This window comes from Sus scrofa, chromosome 1 (genome assembly GCF_000003025.6).
Source record: "Sus scrofa isolate TJ Tabasco breed Duroc chromosome 1, Sscrofa11.1, whole genome shotgun sequence".
Lineage (NCBI taxonomy): Eukaryota > Metazoa > Chordata > Mammalia > Artiodactyla > Suidae > Sus > Sus scrofa.
Genome location: NC_010443.5, coordinates 177751695 through 177775242, shown reverse-complemented (window position 1 = coordinate 177775242; position 23548 = coordinate 177751695). Strand labels below are relative to the sequence as shown.

At 34.2% G+C, this 23548-nt stretch overlaps 1 long non-coding RNA gene across 1 annotated transcript in view; it reads right to left on the bottom strand.

Annotated features, from left to right (window-relative positions):
* The window catches only part of LOC110257017, a 143178-nt gene extending 122000 nt beyond the window's left edge, over positions 1-21178 (bottom strand). Inside the window, exon 1 of the long non-coding RNA XR_002339166.1 lies at positions 21027-21178. This is a non-coding gene — a long non-coding RNA (uncharacterized LOC110257017). The remainder of the gene's footprint in view (positions 1-21026) is intronic.

Below are 23548 nucleotides of genomic sequence, written 5' to 3'. Positions count from 1 at the left end.
GTTATGAATTGATAACTCAATTGTCAGCCTACTAAAAGTTAATTTTTTCTTCTATTTCTCCTTAGCCCAAGAGCTAAGAGAGCCAAATTAGAGTTGTTAATACAGGAAAACTGAAAAGTCCAAAAAAGGAATGATAAAATGACAAAGTGTTCACCTTTGGATAAAGCACTGAACATTTTTTTTTTAAATTACCACTTTAATAGCACTTAAGTCTATTATTTTAAAGTATATAGAGTGAATGAAATAAAATTCAACTTAATATACATTCAATTTTTTGATGTAGTTTTGTTCCTTTTTTAAAAAGAAAAGACTTGTTTTCTTTTGAGTGTTAGCACATAGTAATAATGATGACTTTGTTAGTTACACAGTGAGGGGAGTAAGTCTTGATTCATAGGAACAGTCACAAGCTAAGTTGGGACCCTGAAGTTTTCTCAGCATGATCCTTGTGTAGTGAACTCTTTGGTACAACATACAATTTCATCAAATCATTCCTTTTCACACCAGCTTAACTACTCCTTCACCACACAGCTTTCCCTTAAATGTAATCATTCTGTTACTTTCTATTGTATATACTCCTAAATATATAATGTGCTGAGCTTTCCTAAAAAAAAAAAAAAAAAAAAAAAAATTAGGTATCACCAATTCTGTTCAAGATGGTGCACTAGTTCTAGGACAAACATGTTTTTTTCTGTAAAATAGGACATGATAGCCTGCACTTTACTCCACTCTTATATTTTAGAGCCACAATTAAGTTTGTTCTCCTTAAGAGCATGTTGTAACAGATGTGAAATTACTACTATTTCCTACATTTGAAGATTAACATTTATGTATATTGAAAAGGTTTTAATTTCTTAAACAGGGATACAGTGAAATGATAAAAACATTAAAACTTACATCAAAATGTATAATGATTGTTAATAAGCATTCCCTAGCCTACCTCATCTTGGGGATAAAAATCAAACCACCATAATTTTTTGAAATCACATCTCAAAAAACTGTGGGAACATGAGCCCTCTTAAAATCTTTCCAAATTATCCAAAACAATTAAAAGACTTCCTGGCTAATAGAGTCAGCTCCTGGTGAAAACCTGCCTCCTGGGTTGCAAATGGCCATTTTTTCCTTCTATCCTCACATGGTAAAGATAGAGCAGAAAGAGAGGAACAAGTTCTCATGTCCCTTCTTGTAAGAGTAATAGTCATGAGGTACTAATTACCTTCCAAAGGTCCTCTTAATACAATCCTAATACCTCCTAACACCATCACATTGTGGGGGAGGAGGATTAGGATTTAAACATATGACTTTTAGGGCACACAAACATTCAGTCCATAATATAACCTAAGCAGCTATTAAGAAAGGAGAAAAATTATTAAGTAGAAATAAAAAATAAAGATGAGAGTGAAAAATTTAAAGAAACAAAAAAAGAATAGAGGAAAGCAAAGAAAACAAAACTTTCTTTTTGAAAAGACTAATAAAGTTGATAAATCATTAACAATACTAATGAGGAAGGACAGAGAAAATACTGTTTTATTGCTATCAACATTGAGAGTTACAGAGTTTCCGTTGTGGCTCAGTGGTTAACAAACCAGACTAGCATCCATGAGGACACAGGTTTGATCCCTGGCCTCGCTCAGTGGGTTAAGGATCCAGCATTGCTGTGAACTGTGGTGTAGGTCACAGACGTGACTCAGATCCGGCATTGCTGGATCCACAGCTACAGCTCCTATTCGACCCCTAGCCTGGGAACCTCCATATGCCTTGGAGCAGCCCTAGAAAAAGGTGAAAAGATCAAAAAAAAAAAAAAAAAAGATTGAGAGTTACTACAGTTTCTTTAGACATCAAGTAATAATTTGTTAATATTATGAACAAATTTATGCCAATAAATTCAAAATCTCTGATGACTTGGACAAATTTCTTGAAAGACACAAATTAACTATGATGGTTCAAGAAGAATGAGAAAATCTGAATAAATCTACCAATTAAAAACATTGAATTCATAGTTTAAAGCTTTCCCACAAACAAGGCATGTATGTCTGCTCATACTACTTCTGTTCTTCATTGTTTTAGAGATGCTAGCCAGTATAAACAATAAATAAAACGCATAAAGGAAATGAAAGGCGTAAAAAATGGAAGAGATAGTTAAACTGTCTTTTTCATAGATACATGATTAAAATCCCAAGGAATCTACAAAAAATCCTCCACGTCTAGACATGAATTTGGGAAGGTTACAGTGTACATGATCACTGTGTATTTTTATACTAGTAGAATAATTGAAATATTACGTTTAGGAAAATATAAAATTCAAACAATAATATCAGAAAGATACACCAGAATAAATTTAACAAAAGGCTTGTGCACTCCCAAACTGAAAATACAAAAAAATTTTGCTATGAGAAATTAACACTTAAATGAACGGAAGGTTATAATATGTTCACAGATTTGAAGATAATCATTAATATGTAAATTCTTTGCAAGTAGTTCTATAGTTTCAACAGAATCTCAGTTAAAATACTAATAGGCAGAGTTCCCTTTGGTGGCTCAGTAGTTAAGGAACCTGACTAGGATCCATGAGGATGCAGGTTTGATCCCTGGCCTCCCTCAGTGGGTTGGGGATCTGGCGTTACTGTGGCTGTGATGTAAGCTGGCAGCTGTACCTCCAATTCAGCCTGTAGCCTGGGAACCTCCATAAGCTGCTGGTGTGGCCCTAAAAATAAAAAAAAGAAAAAATATATTAATAGGTATATTTATAGACAAGCTGAAGCTAAAACTTATTTGGCTGTGAAAAGGTCTTAGAATAGCCAAAATAATCTTACAAAATAACAGTACTGTAATGTTTATTCTATTTCAAAATTCAATTATAGCTATAATATTCCAGATAGTGTAACACTGGTATAAGGGTAAATAAATCAGTTGAACAGAACATTAAGTCCCTAAATGAACCTACGCCTATAAAGTAAATAGATTTTTGACAAAGATTCCAAAGAAGTTGGAAAGAAACTGAAAAAAGAAACTCTTTTTTCATCAAATGTTGCTGGACCACCTGCATAAATACAAGGTCATAAATTTCTCATCAAAAGTCATCATAAGAGAAATTTTTTAAAAATAAGTGACAGAAGTATTTAAAGTACATATATATGACAAAATAATATGCATAAAGTACTCCAACAAATAATTTCTTAAAATCAAGGAATTTTGGATGAAAATTTTAAAAAGATATTTCACAAGTAATACATTTCAATGGGAAATAAGAACATGAAAATCTGCTCTACATGTTTAGTCATCAGTGAAATGACATAAAGAATACAACGGCATACCACTTCAGTCCTACTTGAATAGTTAAAATTAAATGTCAACACCAATATTGGCAAGGATGTACAGCAAATAGAGCACCTACACATTGCTGGAGCAATGTAAAATTGTAAAGTTGTGTTGGAAAACTGGTGAATTTTTACTAAACCCAAAATATTGACCCAGGAATTACACTTGTGGGGTTTATCCCTGACCCAAAATAAAACATACTTAAGTGAAATCATTACATACAAAATATAAGCTTTATTATTAAATTGTCATAAAAACATACAAATCAACAAGAATGGATAAACTGATATGGTCAGAGGGGAACATTATTTAGGAAAAAGTGATCTGCTGAATCATGCAACTACAGTCCTGTACCTCAAAATTATGTTAACATTATATTAAACAGGAGAAAACTGACACGCAAAAAACAGATATAGCATGATTACATTTATATGAATATTGAGAACTGGCAAAATCAATATATTTTAATAGAATCAGAAGTATGAATTTTTATAGAGGTTGAGATTAATTCATAGAGGAAAGGAATTTGGGGGTTGATAGAACTATTCTATGTTGTAATATATATCAAATCACTTAAAATTATATAATTAAAATATGAGTTATTATTGTCTACAAATTTTACCAAAAAGAAAATCATCCAAAAGGCCCAGTATTGGTAAAGATAGAGAGTAACTATCCTTCTACATATTTTTGCTAGGTGCATAAAATGGAACAGCCACTCTGGGACACTTTTTGTCAGTATACTAAAACTGAACATACATACCCTATACTTGGCATTTCCACACCTAGTTATTTATCCAAAAAATATGAATTCAGATGTCTACAAAAGAGATATAAAAAATGCTCTACTTTATTTATAATTCAAATAGACATGAAACAAGCAATCTACACAAAGAAGAATATAACATAGTTTCTCAAGTATGGCAATATTAACATTTTAGACCAAATAATTATTTGTTGTGGAACTATCATGTGCAGTGTAGGATGGTTAGTGGCATTTTTAGCCTCCATCCAATAGGCATCCCTAGTAAACATATAGTTATGACTTAAAAACATCTCTAGAAGGATCATACCTGCCCTCTAGGAGGAAAATCATTCCCAGTTGGAATCACTAAAATAAACACGTATGGTGTTTATATATATAAATATATAGGAACAAACTATTAATAAACACACAGCAGGCACAAACATAATATAAAATAGCATGTCAATAAATGTTAGTAGCTGCTCCCTGAGATGGGGTAAGGAGAAGCAGATATGCAGCATTTGCCAATTTCCATGGTTTCTACAGCATTTCAAAATAGCCTTTGACTGCTATTAGATATATGATTTTAGGAAGAATATTCCTAATAAGACTGTCACAAAATATTTGAAAGATAGAATACTTTTAATAGTGAATTCACAGATATTGTTTGACTCTTCAGGATATGGTATAAAATCTTATGAATCCATAAACTTTGGGGTCATCTAATTTTGAGATTTTATAACACTATTTATCCTTAGTACCTATTGTTTTTTTCCCCTGTTTAAGAAACTAAATGGACCCAAACTTTCAGTAATTTATGCTTTTAAATATTCCCTTTATATTTATTTGTAAATTCAACATATTTTATATCTAAGAAGAAATTAATTTATATTTTCATTAAAAAATTATGAAATCATATACACATAGATCTATGTATATAAAAAGAGCTCTTTTGTCCTTGCAAGTAAGTACATGTCATAAGAAAAAAGTCTTATTTACAAGTTAAAAAAATATCAGGAACTAGAGTAATTATTTTTCTTGGGGCTATTGTGCTGGATTTCTGATAATAAGAATGAAAAATCTGACACTAGATTCTACTACTTAGAGATGTATCAACAATAGTTATGAAGAAAGTTAATGAGGCTTTTGACTCTAGAAGAAATTGAAGCACCAGCATGTCACTGTAAATTCTGTAACTTGAATATAATATTTAGATTTTAAGTAAATATCACCTGTGAATTCTTGGCATTTGATTTTTCTTTTTCATCCCTATTTCACTATTTTTTTTTCTCTGTAGACCCAAGATGGATGATGATTATAAGCCTTGTTTAATTACAAAAGTGTCATTCAGCAGTTTTTTGACTTTGAAATGTCCAGGTTGAGTGTTTACATATTATCTTACATAATAATAGAGTCATTAAAGTTACCTATATTAATTTGAGAACTAAGAGGTACTTTATCATTCCAAATTACTCTCTGTAAACTGCATTCACTCAAATCACGTCATTTATAATTTCTTAGAAAATGAAGCAAAGTAAATATTGGGTTCCACACTTTTCCTCATGTTAGTTGGAGAATGTAAATTAATATTAGTAAAATCAAAATTTCCTTGTGGATGACACTTGAACATCTATCTACTCTACATCCTTCACTAAAGTACAAAAATACTTAATTTCAAAAGCATTTCACAAAAGTTCTTTGTACTTTCAATAGTGGTTTAGGCAGTGGTTGTACCTGGTCTCATATTTTGTAATCTTTAAATTCCGCTAACTCCTCACCAGCCTCCCCATTGCAATTAGCCTCTTGGGCACTAAACAGCAATCGAAATGTTTTAAGAAGCAAGGAAATTGACATTGTTCTGGAAGCAATACTTAATATATGTGATATAATATGTGTGATATTTAAAGGTCTCAGTTACATCAAAGCTGTTTGTTTTGAGAGCAAAGAAGCTGCCCCTTTCAAATAAGGGAACATGAATTATTACACTTGGTTATAGATATAACAGTTATGCCAGTGTTGAATAACGAGTGTTCGGTACCTTACTGAAGCTGTAAAGAATAGGTTGATTTCTTTGAAAAACTTAATGCCAAGGGATAAGAAATCTCATTTCATGTAACGTTATGAAATGTAAATATGTATTAATTTGCACTTTTGCCATTGCAGGCCTAACACAATTATTCAGCATTTCTTAAAAGTTTATAAAATTCACAGTATTAAAACTATTTCAAAATATTCCCAAAGAATATTTTCCCAATGAAATACATTGAACTTTCTTAAAATTCAGACCTAAATGCAATTTTCTTTATTCAGTGTCTTTCTGCCTCAGTTCTTCAGAATATGACCATTATCTCCTATAATTATGAACTACTTTATACATTGAGCAAGTTTTACAGCCCAGTAAAAAGCTAATTAATGTTAAGTTCAAATTGGTTCTCTCACACTGACATTGCTGTGAGTAGTTGCCTTGGCTCAAATATAAAGTGCATTTTCCTTTGACCTTATATAACCAAATGCAAGGGTAGCTCATTAAGAGAATTTTAGTATTTCCCTTGCATGGATCTATTACTAATGTTTGGCTTTCAAAAGCAAAAGAGAAAGTGGAGGGGTGTGCAAATTAGTGAAAGTTCTGTCAAGGTCAAATACGCATACAGTTTAATGCCTCTCTTAGTTTGCTCTTGACATTGGACTGGAAATAAGTTTGTAGAAGTCAGAGGTCATAGAAAAAAGTGCAATGCTTTCTTCTCTGTAGTAATCTTTCTAATTTTGGTTTTAGAGCATTCAACCTGAGGTCACTTAACCTTACTAAGAATTTATACAAATCACTATTCTTGCCATGTCTTCTAAAGAAATGTATTTAAGTATGTGTATAAGATGCATCTTATGGTCACTTCAAATCCTCCTGGCCCCACCTCTTCCTTCTGCCAATGTTCTGGTCATCATTTCCTCGCAGACACTGAGCAGATTTGTGAACATGCAATTGACAGTGTCTTGCCTCATGCCAGTATTTCTTCTTTTCTACTCTAGGACGCTTGGGTTATCTAGAAATGTGGGAAGTTAATACTCATGAAACCACTCTTCCTAATAGTAAATGCTTCTATCTTTCTTCCGAGAATAAAGAGTCATGAGCTAATTTCATAAGACCTCTCAAGAGGTTCAGGATAGAGCTCAGGTGGCTCAGGTGCCAACTTAATATTACATCCTTGGATGGTTTTCTTGTTTCCCTGTTTTATTTCTTTACTCCTGCTCCCTGGGATAATTTTCTAAATAAAATATCTATATACCAAACTTGCCCTCAGTCCTGACATTCAGGAACTTCAGACAAGACATAGAGCAATGGGCATGAGAATTTTTATTAAACATAATTATCTCATGTTTTAGGATATGATCAATATTCTGAGAGTGGCTCTACTTTTTTTTTCACCGAATGGTAATTATTTAAGCAAAAGATAAACATACTAACATAGTATTGCTAACTTAAAAAATAGACATGAATATTTAAGAACAAAACAAATATCTGTTTAACATACTAGGTTCTAAAATTTTGCTGATACCTGAATCTAAGAAATTCCACCTGCTGGTTGAATTTGTTGTCATCTCTGAGTCTGTCTCCTCATCTGTAAAATGCAGATATCAAGAGCATGCTAGAAAGTTAGAATAGCAGCATAAAGATAATGAAGTGTAGTAGATCCCTCTTGCTGCATAGAAAACCAATTCCAAAGTAAATGGCTAGAAATATTAACCATTTAATTTGCTTGGGATTCTGCATTCTTGGCAGATCAGCAGAAGAGTTCTGCTACTCTCTCTTCTAGGATCATGCATGAACTTATCATCTGGAAGTTTCACTAGAGCTAAGTATTTCAGGATGTCTACCCTCAAACAGCTGGTTGTTAGCCGGGGTGCCTTGATATCTCTCCTTCTTGCTGCCTCTTTGGAACACCTCTGTAATTTCTTACATTGAGGTAGGCAACATTCCAAGTGGGAGAGACTGGAATCTATTAAAAAAACACCTTGAGGCTGAGGCTGGGAAGTAGCAGAAAAGTCACTTCTGCCACTTTATATTGGTCATAGCAAATCATAGGGATTGGAAGGAAAAGGAATAAACCCCACATCTTAATGTAAAGGAATAAACCCACATCTTAATGAGAGAAGCAACAAATAATATGAGGCTCTTTTTCAAGGTATCCACCACAGGAGCAGTATGTATAAATAGTTAAGAACACTGCCTAGTACATAGTCTCTGACAATTAAAAAATAGCTATTTTTCACTACATATTATTATCTTTTACTACTATGTTAAAATAGAACAATTTATTTTTCTTAAAAACACATGAAATTGGTTATATGAACACAAAGAATAATTCTTTATATTTAATAGATCTTATTTACTAAAAACAACATATTTTCTTATCACATTTAGACCAAATATTAATACATATATAGTAATATATATTATATATTGCATTATATATAAAAATAATATAATACATAACATATAGTATGTATGTTATGTATTATATTTATATAATATAGATTTATATATTGTATTATATATAATACATATAAAACACATAAATATATATAAATACATATATAAATTCATATATATGTATAAGTATATACATATATACAAATACACAATAAAACATTATATATGTGTGTATATGTGTGTGTACATATATACACACACACACACACACACACACATAAAACTAACACTAGTCCCAGCATCAGCAGCACTAGTGTTTAGTAATTACTCATCAAAAGCATCAGTTTTCCTTTTAAAATTTACTCATAAGGAGTCCAGCTTATGTAGTTTTTGAAAAAAATTTCTTATCAGAACATAGCCATCCCAGGATTTCCATATAATTTTCTGCCTCATCAGACTTAGAGCAGCCAAATAGAAGGAGAGCACATCTATTCTGTTTGGGGATTAAAACAAATTACAGACTTGAAGTCCTGTAATGTCCTATTTTACTAGTGTTCCTAAGCTTCCCGTGTGAGTTTGGGCATTAACTTAATTCTAGTAATGAGCACAAGACCAGTACAATGCGTATTCCTCAGAATACATGGCCAAGTATCAAATTCCATTCTTATCATGACTTTCTATTACTTTCTTCAATGTAAGAACGACATTTTCCTTGGATGGCTTTAAATATTATGTGAAATAATCAAGGTATGTGATGGCTTTGGACACATTTTATTATTTATAAAGTGACTTTATAAAAGACTAATGTATTTTTACAATGCAGCAATAATACACTCCATACCTAGCCAGAAATTGCTGACTGCTCACCTTTGACAGGAGACTTTGATAGAACAAGGGATGCTGGTTCACCTATTCCTTCCATGGGCATGTGATTTTGGCATCACTTGGTTTGCCAAATTTCACACTTTGTCTATGTGTGCCCCAGTGCCTGAACCACTTCTTGTTATATAGACCTGATCTACAGCCAAAATAAGCTATTATATCTACTAGCTCCCTTTCCCCTTCCTGACTTTTCCACTTCCACTACATAGGACATTTGCATCATTTTTGAGAGAATGTGTTTTCTCTCGCTGAGCTTACTCAGGAAATAAATGGTCTCTACTAAAAATCAAGGCTTTTAAAGGAAAAGAATCTTTTATGCGATAACTGGAAACAAAATAAAATAGTACTATAGGAATCCATGTTACAGTAGGAGCATATGACTACAGAATGGAAAATAAAAAATAAGAGGATCCTAAATTGGGTAGGAAAAGAAATCAACATGAAAGTGAAGATTATGCTGAAGAAATTAGGAAAAAAATGAGTCTGGCAAACTATGTCGCAAGGGAAAGAAAACAGTGTTTAATAGCACAATGAAGTGTTTGTCAAAGCAGCATTTCAGTTCTGAAACAAGCCAAGAGGAAAGACTACAGATAAATCAAGACAGTTTTTGAGGGACCATTACCACACTCCCAGTGAGCAGCATTTGGAGGCCAAAATTTAACTCGCCCCTGAGTACTTCTGTAATTGGATTTGGAATATTTGCAGTGATAAATAGTCTAGTAAAAATATTGATTGGAAGAACAGTACAATATGGAAAGAACTAGGAATGTCAATGTGACCAAAAACCTGGGGTTTAATTTCCAGTTCCAGCTCTTAATAGCAATGTGACCCTGGGCAAATTATTTCAATTCTATGCACCTCAATTTCCTTATCTGTGAAGTGACATTTTAACTGTCTCATTCTGTTGTGAGTAAAATTATTAAGTCTAATAAATTGTAATAATTAGAAATGCCCTATCTGGGCACTGCTTGGAGGAGAAATACTTATTCTTAAGGGACCATAATACTCATTTAAATCACTACTGTGGTGTCCATCACTATAGATCTCCTCTTCCCTCTTGTTTCTTAAAATTGGGAAAGTTTAAATAAAAGTGATAGAAATGACAGAATCTAATATCATTAACATCATTAGAGTATTTAAATTTGTAGAATGATAATTTTATTATAGAATTTAAGAGAGATTTTAGGAGTGCAAGGCAAGAAACCACTTAAGTCTTTATTTCTTTTATAGTTTAGCCTGTAATACAGCAATTTGCTGTTTTATTTTCTCTGCTTTATGCAGTATTCTTACAAGTGAACATTAAAAATCCTGTTAAATAGTTGCATAATTAATTTTTGAAGGTTATAGTCCCACTTTCTGCTGTAAAACTTTTAGAATCATAGCATCTTAAAATAATTACAAAAAGGCATTTTTTTCCCAAATTCATAAACTAGATGTTAATCTTATGAAGAGTTTCTTAGAGCTTATCATTTCTTTTAATTCATCGATAGAGGATAATCTAAAAGTCCAAAGATTTTCCTCCAAGAAAACGTACTTTTTTTTCTTTATTTACCACTTATTCTCCCGCACTCCCACTTGAGAAAATAAGAAACATTAATTTTAGAACTACTTCCACAATGGTTGTTCATCCATAATGGAATTTTGGTGATTTAGGAAAGTCACATGAAAAGATTATTAGAATATGACATGATCAGATCTATATTTTTGGATTGTAAGTGGTGGCCCGCCCTCAGGATTAATTAGACTAGCATGAAAATGGGTAAAACAAGGCCAGAAAGAAGATGACACAATAATCCAGGAAGGAGCAAGACTAAACCATGAGATCATTCACAGCATATGCAACATACTACTCAGCCTTGTATTTCCCTATACATGTTCAATATACTATTTCTTGCATTAATGTAATAAAAGATTGAACTAGGATTACTTGAGTGGATTGGTAGGAGATTTGAAAAATGGTACAGGGTCTTCCTGTTGTAGCACAACAGAAATTAATCTGACTAGTATCCATGAGGATGCGGATTCTATCCACAGCCTTGCTCAGTGGGTCAGGGATCCAGTGTTGCCATGAGTTGTGGTATAGGTCAAAGATGCTGCTTGGATCTGGTGTTGCTGTGGCTGTGGTGAGAGCCAGCGGCTGTAGCTCTGATTCAACCCCTGTTCTGGGAACTTCCATATGTGGTGGGTGCAGCCCTAAAAAGCAAAAAACAAAACAAAACAAAAAGAAATGACAGAATGCTTTTGCAGCAGCTTCTGAAAAATGGTTGCTAAATGGACTCATGAATGGGACAGAACTATGAAGGTTCAGGAACATATGACAAGGGGAATTAAGTGAATTAAGAGACTAAGATTAAAAAAAGAAATAGGAACAGATTTGGGGAGGGATGATGAACTATCTTTACAGGTCAAATGTGAAGAACTTTCAAGACATTGGACAAAAGTGTCCTGAGTGGAGTTAGCAAAAAAGTTTAGGACTGCAGATATGTCTTACAAAGCTGATTATCTAGTGCTAGTGAGCTAAGCTCCTTAAACGTGATTCAATGCCTTTGCACAATCTCAATTGTTTTGGGATTAACTTCCCTGTTATCATGATTAGTTTCAGACTACCAGTTCCTAGCAGAGAAGTTGGAAGGAAAATGGGAACTTATTCTAAAACAGTATAATGTGGATGGCCTCAAGTCATGTAATTTTCCCTTCTATATTTTCTTCTTGAACAATGTCCAAAGTACAGACATGACTTTCTTTTTCAGCTTAGCACTATCAATATCTCACCCAATATAAAATACTTTATGTTGGCCAAAGCAAATACTCTTTTATTTGTATAATTTTTATGTTTGTCTCTATAAATACTATTCCTATTATCCCTCTTTCCAATAGCTTTCAGTGTTATGGAGGTATATTTAATAAAATTGTAAGATATTTGAACTGTGCATTGTTGTGATTTGATGTACCTATATATGGTGAAAGGTACCTATATATTGTGAAAGGTACCTATATATTGTGAAAGGCACCTATATATTGTGATTTGATGTACCTATATATTGTGAAATGTTTCTTACCATTAACATACTGTCACCTCACATTTTTTTCTTTTTGTTGATGAAAATATTCAATTGTATTCTCTTAGAAAATTTAATTTATATAATATGCTATTATCAACTATAGTCACCATGTTTTACATGAGATCCTCAGACACTGCTCATCTTATAGCTGAAAATATATGCCCTTTTATGAGCCTCTCTCTATTTCTTCCACTCCTCACCCCGGCAATCACTTCTCTACTATCTGTTTCCAAGAGTTTGACCCTGTTTGTTTTTAAGAATCCATATATAAGTGACACCATTCAGTATTTTTCTTTCTCTGTCTGGCATATTCCATATAGTGTAATGCTTCAAGACCCAGTCATGTTGTAAATGGCAGAATTTCCTGCTTTCTCATGGCTGAATAGTATATCATTGTATATATGCCACAACTTTATCCATTAATGGATGTTTAGGTTGTTTCCTTATCTTTGCTATTGTGAATAATGCTGCACTGAACGTGGGACTGCAGTTATCTCTTCCATATCCTCTTCTTATTTCTTTGGATATGGACCCAGAAGTGAGATTAGTAGATCCTCTGGTAGTTCTACTTTTAATTTTTGGAGGAGCCTCTCTATTCTTTTCCATTGTTACTGCACCAATTTATGACAGCTTTTCCAGCTGAGAGGTGCTATCTTAACAGTTGTTTTGATATGTATTATGCTGCTGATTAGTGATTCTGAGCATCTTTTCATGTACCTGTTGGTCATTTATATGTCTTCTTTGGAAAAATGACTATTCATTTTTTAAAATGTATTTACTTATTTTATGTATTTATTTCTTTTGGCTATTAATCCCATGGCAGATATATGATTTGCAAGTATTTTCTCCCATTCTGTAGATTGCTTTTTCTATAAACTCCTTTGTTCTACAGAGCTTTATAATTTGAAGTAGTCTCACTGGTTAGTTTTTGCTTTGGGTGTCAAATCCAAAAAATTGTTTCTAAGACCAATGTCAAGCAACTCATCTCATAGTTTTATTCAAGAATTTTCATGGCTTTAAGTCTTAAATACAAGTCTTTAATTCATTTTAGTTAAATTTTGTATATGGCATAAGATAGAGGTCTAGTCTCATTCTTTTGAATATGGCTGTTCAGTTTGCCAAATACTTTTTTTTTGCACACTTGCAGCATATGCGATTTTCCAGGCCACGGATCAAATCTGAGCCACAGCTGCAACCTACATCACAGCTTTGGCAATGCCAGAGCTTTAACCCAGTGCACTGGATTAGGGATCAAACCCACACTGCCCCAGAGATGACAAATCCTTAACTTATTGTGTCACAGCAGGAGCACCTCCCAATACTACTTATTGAAGAGTCTATCCTTTCCCATTGTGTATCCTTGGTTCCTTTGGTGAAAATGAATTGGCCAGATATAAGTGGATTTATTTCTGCGTTCTTTATTCTGTCTTTTGGTCTGTGTGTGTGTTTTTTATTCCAATAGCATTCTGCTTTGATTAATATAACTTTGTAATATGGTTTGAAATCAGGAAGTTTAATGCTTCCAGCTTTTTAGGATTTTTTTGTCTCCAGCTTTTTAGGATTTTTTTTTTTTGCCACACCCACAGCATATGGAAATTCCATGACCAGGAGCTGAATCTGAACTGCAGCAGCAGCTGCAAACTACTCTGCAGCTGTGGCAATGCGGATACTTAATCCATTGTGCCTCAGGCAGGGATCAAATGCAGACCTCCATACCAACCCAGGCCACTGCAGTTAAATTCTTAACCCACTGCCCCAGGAACTCTGTAGGATTGATTTTTCTATTTCTTTGAAAAAATTCCATTTGAATTTGCATAGGGATTGCACTGAATCTGCAGACTACTTTGGTTAGTATGGACACTTTAATAATATTTCTTTTAATCCCCGTGAGCATGGGTTGTCTTTTTTTTTTTCTTATCTTCTTCAGTTTCTTTCATCAGATTTCAATGTACTGATCTTTTCCTTCCTTGATTAAATTTATTCCATAGTACTTTGTTTTTTATGTAATTATAAATGGGACTATTTCTTAATTTCTCTTTCTTATAGTTTATTGTTAGTGTATAGAAATATGACAGATCGATCCAGCAAGAATATCATTTGAAAGAGAAGGGGAAATAAAAACTTTTCCAACAAACAAAAATTGAAAGGGCTTCTCTAAATCAAAAAAAAAAAAAATAATGAAGAACTAGGATGGAGGAAACCACAGTCAGAGAGCAGACACTCAAATAAGCCAGCATACAGATCTAATCATGAACATGTTTCAAACAAAATAAAATTAAAAATAAAAAAGAGATATTAAAATCATAAAATGTAGGCAAGGGAAGTAAGGAAATAAATAGATTCTTTTTTTAATTTTCTTTTTTTTTAATTTTAATTTTAGTATGGTAATGAAGTGTTTGAACCTACAAGACTATCAGGCTAAAACACACAATTACAGGAAGGAGTTAACACTCAAAAAAACAGGGCAACCACAAGTCAAAACCAAACATTACATTCGCAAAAAATGAAAAGAAAAACACTCAAGCAGAAAAAAATTGGAGACCATCCAACCAAAAAAAAGAAAGGAAGAGTGGAGAACCATAGAATCAACTGGAACATGAGGTTCAAAATGGCAATAAATAATCATCTATCAATTATCACTTTAAATGTCAATGGACTGAATGCTCCAATCAAAAGACACAGAGTGGCTGATTGGATAAAAAAGCAAAAACCTTCAATCTGCTGCCTACAAGAAACTCACTTTAGGACAAAAGACACACATAGATTGAAAGTGAGGGGGTTGTAAAAAATATTTTATGGCAATGGACATGACAGGAAAGCAGGAATTGCAATACTCATATCAGACAAAATAGACTTTTCAACAAAAGACATAAAGACAAAGAAGGACACTACTTAATGATTAAGGGATCCATCCAAGGAGAGGATGTTACTATCATCAACATATATGCCCCAAATATAGGAGCACCCAGATACATACAACAAATATTAATAGACATAAAGGGAGAAATTGATGGGAATACAATCATAGTAGGAGACTTTAATACCCCCCTCACATCAATGGACAGATCCTCTAGACAGAAAACCAATAAAGCAACAGAGATCCTAAAGGAAACAATAGAAAAGTTAGACTTAATTGACATCTTCAGGACACTACATCCCAAAAAATCAGAATACACATTCTTCTCAAGTGCACATGGACCATTCTCAAGAATTGATCACATATTGGGGCACAAAGCTAACCTCAACAAATTTAGGAGCATAGAAATTATCTCAAGTATCTTCTCTGACCACAATGGCATGAAACTAGAAATCAACCACAGGAAAAGAAATGAGAAAAAAACCTACTACATGGAGACTAAACAACATGCTACTAAAAACGCCAATGGGTCAATGAGGAAATCAAGAAGAAAATTAAACAATAGCTAGAGACAAATGATAATGGAGGCACAACTGCTCAAAATCTATGGGACAACACAAAAGCAGTGCTCAGAGGGAAATTCATAGCAATACAGGCCTTCCTCAAAAAAGAAGATCCTAAATTGACAACTTAACCCACCACCTAAATGAATTAGAAAAAGAAGAACAAGCAAAAGCTAAAGTCAGCAGAAGGAAGGAAATCATAAAGACCACAGAGAAAATCAATAAAATAGAGATTCAAAAAACAATAGGGAAAATTAATAAAACCAAGAGCTGGTTCTTTGAAAAGGTAAACAAAATTGACAAACCTCTGGCTAGACTTTCTAAGAAGAGGACATAAAGAACCCAAATAAACAAAATTAGAAACGAAAAAGGACAAATCACAACAGATGCTGCAGAAATCCAAAAAAAAAAATAAAAAAATAAAAAAAATAAGAGAATACTATGAACAACTATATGCCAACAAATTTGACAATCTGGAAGAAATGAACAACTTTCTAGAATCTTACAACCTGCCAAAACTGAATCAGAAGAAACAGACCAACTGAACAGACCAATCACTAGAAATGAAATTGAAGAAGTCATAAAAACACTCCCTACAAATAAAAGTCCAGGACAAGATGGCTTCACAGGTAAATTCTACCAAACATACAAAGAGGATCTGGTGCCCATCCTCCTTAAACTTTTTCAAAAGCTTGAAGAAGATGGAACACCTAATTCTATGATGCCACCATCACCCTGATTCTAAAACCAGAGAAAGATACCACCAAAAAAGAAAACTATCGGCCAATATCTTTGATGAATATAGATGCAAAAATTCTCAACAAAATCTTAGCCAACCGAATCCAAACATATTACAACATGACCAGGTAGGGTTCATCCCAGGTTCACAAGGATGGTTCAACATACACAAATCAATCAGCATCATACACCACATTAACAAAAGAAAAGTCAAAAACCATATGATCATCACAATAGATGCAGAAAAAGCATTTGACAAATTCCAAATTCCATTTATGATAAAAACTCTCACCAAAGCGAGTATTGAGGGAACATTTCTTAACATAAAGCTATTTATGACAAACCCACAGCAAATATAATACTCAATGGGGAAAAACTGAAAGCCTTCTCACTCAAATCTGGAACAAGACAGGGAGGGATGCCCACTCTCACCACTGCTATTCAACATGGTTTTGGAAGTCCTAGCCACAGCAATTAGACAAACCAAAGAAATAAAAGGCATTCAAATAGGAAGAGAGAGATAAAAGTGTCACTGTATGCAGATGACATGATACAATACACAGAAAATCCTAAGTACTCAACTGAAAAACTACTTGAACTAAATAAAAAATTCAGCAAAGTAGCAGGATATAAGATTAACATTCAGAAGTCAGTCTCATTTCTCAATACAAGCAATGAAATATTAGAAAAGGAATACAAAAATACAATACCTTTTAAAACTGCACCTCACAAAATCAAATACCAGGGAATACACCTGACCAAGGAGGTAAAGGACTTATATGCCAAAAACTATAAAACATTAATCAAGGAAATTAAAGATGTAAAGAAATAGAAAGATATTCCAGGTTCATGGATTGGAAAAATTAGTATTGTAAAAATGGCCATACTACCCAAAACAATCTACAGATTCAATGCAATCCCTATCAAATTACCCACGACATTTTTCACAGAACTAGAACAAACAATCCAAAAATTTAGATGGAACCGCAAAGGACCCAGAATTGCCAAAGCAATCCTGAGAAACAAAAACCAAGCAGGGGGCATAACTCTCCCAGACTTCAAACAATATTACAAAGCCACAGTCATCGAAACAGTGTGGTACTGGTATCAAAACAGACAGACCAATGGAACAGAATAGAGAACCCAGAGGTAAATCCAGACATGCATGGTCAATTAATCTTTGACAAGGGAGGCAAGAGCATAAAATGAGAAAAAGACAGTCTATTCCACAAGAATTGCTGGGAAACCTGGACAGCTGCATGCAAACAATGAAACTAGAACACACCCTCACACCATGCACAAAAACAAACTCAAAATGGCTGAAAGACTTAAATATAAGACAAGACACCATCAAACTCCTATAAGAGAACATAGGCAAAACACTCTCTGACATCAACCCCATGAATATTTTCTCAGGTCTCCCAATGCAACAGAAATAAGAGCAAAAATAAACCAATGGGACCTAATCAAACTGACAAGCTTTTGAACAGCAAAGGAAACCAAAACGAAAACAAAAAGACAACTTACAGAATGGGAGAAAATAGTTTCAAATGATGCAACCAACAAGGGCTTAATCTCTAGGATATAGATACAATGCAACAGCAAAAAAGCCAACCACCTAATGGAAAAATGAGCAAAAGACCTGAACAGACTGTTCTCCAAGGAAGATATACAGATGGCCAATAAGCACATGAAAAAAAATGCTTAACATCCCTGATTATTAGAGAAATGCAAATCAAGAGTACCACGAGATACCACCTCATACCAGTCAGAATGGCCATCATTAATAAGTCCACAAATAACAAGTACTGGAGGGGTGGTGGAGAAAAGGGAACCCTCCTGCACTGTTGGTGGGCATGTAAATTGGTACAACCACTGTGGAGATCTGTATGGAGATACCTTAGAAATCTATAATTAGAACTACCATATGATGCCACAAATCCCACTCTTGGGCATATATCCAGACAAAACTTTCCTTAAAAAAGACACATGCACCCGCATGTTCATTGCAGCACTATTCACAATAGCCAAGACATGGAAACAACGCAAATGTCCATCAACAGAAGATTGGACTAGGAAGAAGTGGTACACACACACAATGGAATACTACTCAGCCATAAAAAGAACAAAATAATGCCATTTGCAGCAACATGGATGGAATTAGAGACTCTCATCCTGAGTGAAGTAAGTCAGAAAGAGAAAGATAAATACCATCTGATATCACTTATAACTGGAATCTAATATCCAGCACAAATGAACATTTCCACAGAAAAGAAAATCATGGACTTAGAGAATAGACTTGTGGCTGCCTAGGAGAGGGGGGAAGAGGGAGGGAGTGGGAAGAATCAGGAGCTTGTGGTTAACAGATGCAAACTATTGCTCTTGGAATGGATTTACAATGAGATCCTGCTGAGTAGCATTGAGAACTTTGTCTAGATAATTACATCACAGCACAACAATGGGAGGAAAAAGTATGTATACATGTATGTGTAACTTGGTCCCCATGCTGTACAATGGAAAAAAATTAAAAAATAAATAAAATAAATAAATTTGAATAAGTTAAAAATAAAACAAAGAAATACAACAGATATCCATACATTGATTTTACATCCTGCAACTTTACTGAATTCATTTATTAGCTCTACTAGTTTTTGATGAAATCTTTAGGGTTTTTGTATATAATATTATGACATCTACAAATAAAAGTGATTTTACTTCTTCTTTTCTACTTTTTCCTTTTACCTTCTTTCATTCTTTTTACGTCTTTTTTTTTTTTTTTTTTTGTCTGATGCTACGGCTAGGACTTCCAATACTATAAAGAATATCAGTGGAAGAGTGGATATCTTTTCTTGATCCTGATCTTAGAAGAAAAACTTCCAGTTTTTACTTATTCAGTCTAATAATTTTTAATTGCAAATTTACAATTTAATTGTCTAAAGTCTTTTATCAATGGTCAAGATTTTTACAACTTTGAGCTTGCAACCAACTCTGCTCTATATTCTAGTTAATGATTGTTATGAACTCAAAAGCTCCAATTTTCCCAAGTTTCTAATACTCATACTTTTTCAATTACTTTTTATCATTTAAAATAAATTATACCAGCAATACCTTTCTCATGACTTTCCCTATTTTTTAAGATAACTCTTCTCAGAAAGATAAGAGTGGTTTTATTTTATCTCTGCTTTTGCTAAGTAAAAACTACAGTAGAAACATACTGTGTGGTATGGCGGTATTTAAGACCACTGCCTTGGGAGCCAGACTGCCTGGTTTTAAACTTTGACTCCACCATTTGCTTAGCAATTGTGGTCCTAGAACTTATGTAGTCTTCCTGGGTCTCAGTTTTTTCATTTGTACCTGAGCATACCAACAGCTCCTGTTCCATAAGGTTTTGTGCTATGTACTTTATGTCTACCCACCAGATTTTCCTCCCAATTACCCCTCACTAACTATATGCTGAGAGGTCTACTTAGATGTACCAAAGCATTGAGCTCCCTTGCCTTCTACCATGACACTGGACTGGATATAGAGATGGTGGGGTATGAGGGTTATTTATTCTCTATTACTGCCAAGTTACTGTAGACTGGCTACAACCACCTACCAAAGAGCACAGCATCTGGATGGAAACTCTCCATATAGTTACATGCACTAGGTCCCAGTAACTCCATTCGCTCCTTCAAGCATAGGGCTGGTAAAGACCCCCTGTTGTGTTAGCCCTATGATATCAAAACCCTTTCTTTAAGTAGTTTCAGTTCTCCTTCCATTACTTGTTTTGAATATGCTATTATTTTCCTGTTGGTACACAGAGACCAAGTGAATGGATTAAATGAAGTAATGTATGTCCAGTGCCGGACAAAGTAAATTCTACAAAAAGTGTTAGCTATTATTAATACACCTAGATATTTTAAGTGCTTCTATGACATAATTACAGCTGACAAAGACTGGTAAGTTTTAAATGATTAATCTAAAATGATTAATTTAGTACCATAACCCTATGAGGTACTTTCTTTTATTATAATTTATCAAAGAAGAAACTGAATAACAGACACAAAGTGATTTGCCAAAAAGCATAACTCTGTTGAGTGGCAAAACCAGAACTTAACTTGTCAGTCAGGCTCCAAAATATTTGCTCCAAACACTGCCGATATTGTTTCATCTATGCCCTTTTTGAAGCCAGTCATTCTACCAGGATCCCAGTACTGATTACTGTGAGCCCTTCTCCCCTTCTTTTTTGCAATCAGCAGTCAACCCTAGCAGATTCCCCTGTGATCTCCCTAGGGGCAAGTTTGAGAGGAACTCCCAATAAGCAACTCACAACACTGAGGGTGCAGGATATCCACCCTGAGCTCTCTTTTCCCACTAGAGGAACTACAAGCTCAGGGCAGGCCTCTCAGACCAGCCTCCGGGGAGGGTAAATGCAGTGTGTAGCTGCTTCTCTTACCCTTATAATGCAGTCTGTCTTGGTCTCTGTAGTTCAAGGGGTGCTTCAGCCTCACCCCTGTGTTCTAGGATTTTCAGTGTTGTCTTAACCATGAATAGTTGGTTGTTAGTTGTTCTCCTTGCAAAGAGAGCAAGTTCAGGAATGACCCACGCCACCATCTTGGTGGTGTTCAAATCATGGTTAATCAGTAGTTAAATCCGTTTTAGCTGTGACCTGCCTCTGGGCTAATCAAGGTTGTTCTAATTGTTACTACAAAGTACTTGCCTGACATATAAGTGACCAGCCACCTAAACAATAGGATGTTTGCCTGAGTTGTTTTCAGGAACTTGGAGTCAGCTGTGTCTAATTCAAGTGCCATGAACCAGACAGAGATGACTATAACTGTTACACAATTATAGCACCTTTTCCAATCAACTTTCCCCGTGCTCCCACACCTCAAACCACCCTGATTCTTGATTCTTTACAAAAATACCTTCAGGGAGGTAGATTTGAGACTTATTCATCAATTTTCTTGTTTGGCTGCTTTTGGAATAAACTTTCTATTTGCTATAAACCTCAGTGTCCCAGCATTTTGGCTTGCTGTGCCTTGGGAAAAAAAACTAATTTGTTAACAATGGCACTCTTCTCTGAGCCAATCATTTTGAAGTCTGTTTTCACTCTGAAGTGTCCTTCTTTGTTTTTTTCTCTTTTCTTTTTTGTCCACACCTGCAACTTATGGAAATTCCCAGGCCAGGGATCAGGGATCGAAACCACGCCACTGCAGAGACAATGCCAGATTCTTAACCCACTGCACCACAACAGGAGCTTCTGAAGTGTCTTTAATATGACTATGTTCCTCTCCTCATTAATCTACACACATACACACACACACACACGCACACGCCCACGCACATGCACACGCACACACAAATCTATCTTGTTTCCATCCATCCTCATAATTGAATTTTGTGTTGATATGAAATTTCTTGACCAAATACAAGATTACTTGCCTTCTAAAATATCAGTTCACATGAATGTAAATATGCATGCACAATGCACCAAAGAAGAGAAGCGAAATTAACTTAAATGCTCTTGTTTTAGTGATGCAAATTGAATAAAATTAAAAAATCATATAACCTTCAGAGTTACTAGTACAGAGAAAAGGGATAGTTAATGGAGTTAAACCAAACATCTTAGAGAAAAGTACTAGGGAAAAAAAGTCTCCAAATGTGAAGCACATCTTGCCATTTCAAAATATTAAACACAGTAGCATAATTGTTGACATAATTCCAAAACTCATTTCTAATAACTTACTAGTTTGAAATAAGAATATCTTTTAATTTTTATTGGATTTAGTTTAAATAAGATATAATTATAAAGTAATACTGTATGTTTACAGTATATTTCAGCATATTATTAATTCAAAAATATAATTATTTTACTTCCTATATTGATTTGTACTATGTTGTACTTCTTAACAATGGTGCTTTTTATGTTTTTCTCAGGAGGAAACAACTTGACATTTTGAATATTAAGGAATACTTGCTCTTATCATATAATACTTTACTTATATTATAATTACTTATATTTGCTTTTAATACTTAATACAATAAATATATATCATTATAATCTTTAATGAAATCAGTGTATATCAAAGGCTTACTATGTGTCAGATATTTTGCTAGTTACTGTGATAAGATTAAAAATAAATAAGATTCAAGATCTGCTTCACAAAGCTTAACACCCAGTAGAGGAAACTGGACATAGGAATAAAACATCTCAATAAAGAAAGAATGAGGGAGTTCCCCTCAGGGCTCAGTGGTTAATGAATCTGACTAGGAACCATGAGGTTACAGGTTCGATCCCTAGCCTCGTTCAGTGTGTTAAGGATCTGGCGTTACCGTGAGCTGTGGTGTAGATTGCAGACACGGCTTGGATCTGGCATTGCTGTGGCTCTGGCATAGGCTGACAGCTACAACTCCGATTAGAACCCTAGCCTGGAAACCTCCATATGTTGCCGGTGTGGCCCTAGAAAAGACAAAAAAAAAAGACAAAAAAAAAAAAAAAGGAAAGAAAGAAAGAATGAGACATCTTGAGGGATCCCCTAAAATTAGAAATGAATGGTGTTTGGAAATTATCATGGAAAGTTTGAAGAATTAATCACTTGAGCTGTGTTCTAAAGTTTAAAAAATTTTCAAGAGAAGAGAGCATGAAAGTGAAGAGAGAAGCATATCTAGTGGAGAGACTGCTGAACCTCAAGGACAGTGACAAGGAAATGACCAACATGTTCAGCCTACCCAAGCTCACCTTCCTCAAGGTATAACAAATACCAAGTATGACAGTGCAGGGTAAGCCATGAGCAGTAAGGTGATAACAAACCCATGTGAATTCTTGAATGCTAGCCAAGGAACTGAGATTTCCTTGTTGGAAAACCAAATGTCTCTGCTTTAGAAAATTTCTAATGCCATTGGTATATGTAATAAATACAGGGTAGGTGAAAATATTGTCAGAGAGACCAGTAAGAAAAAAATTACGATAGTCAA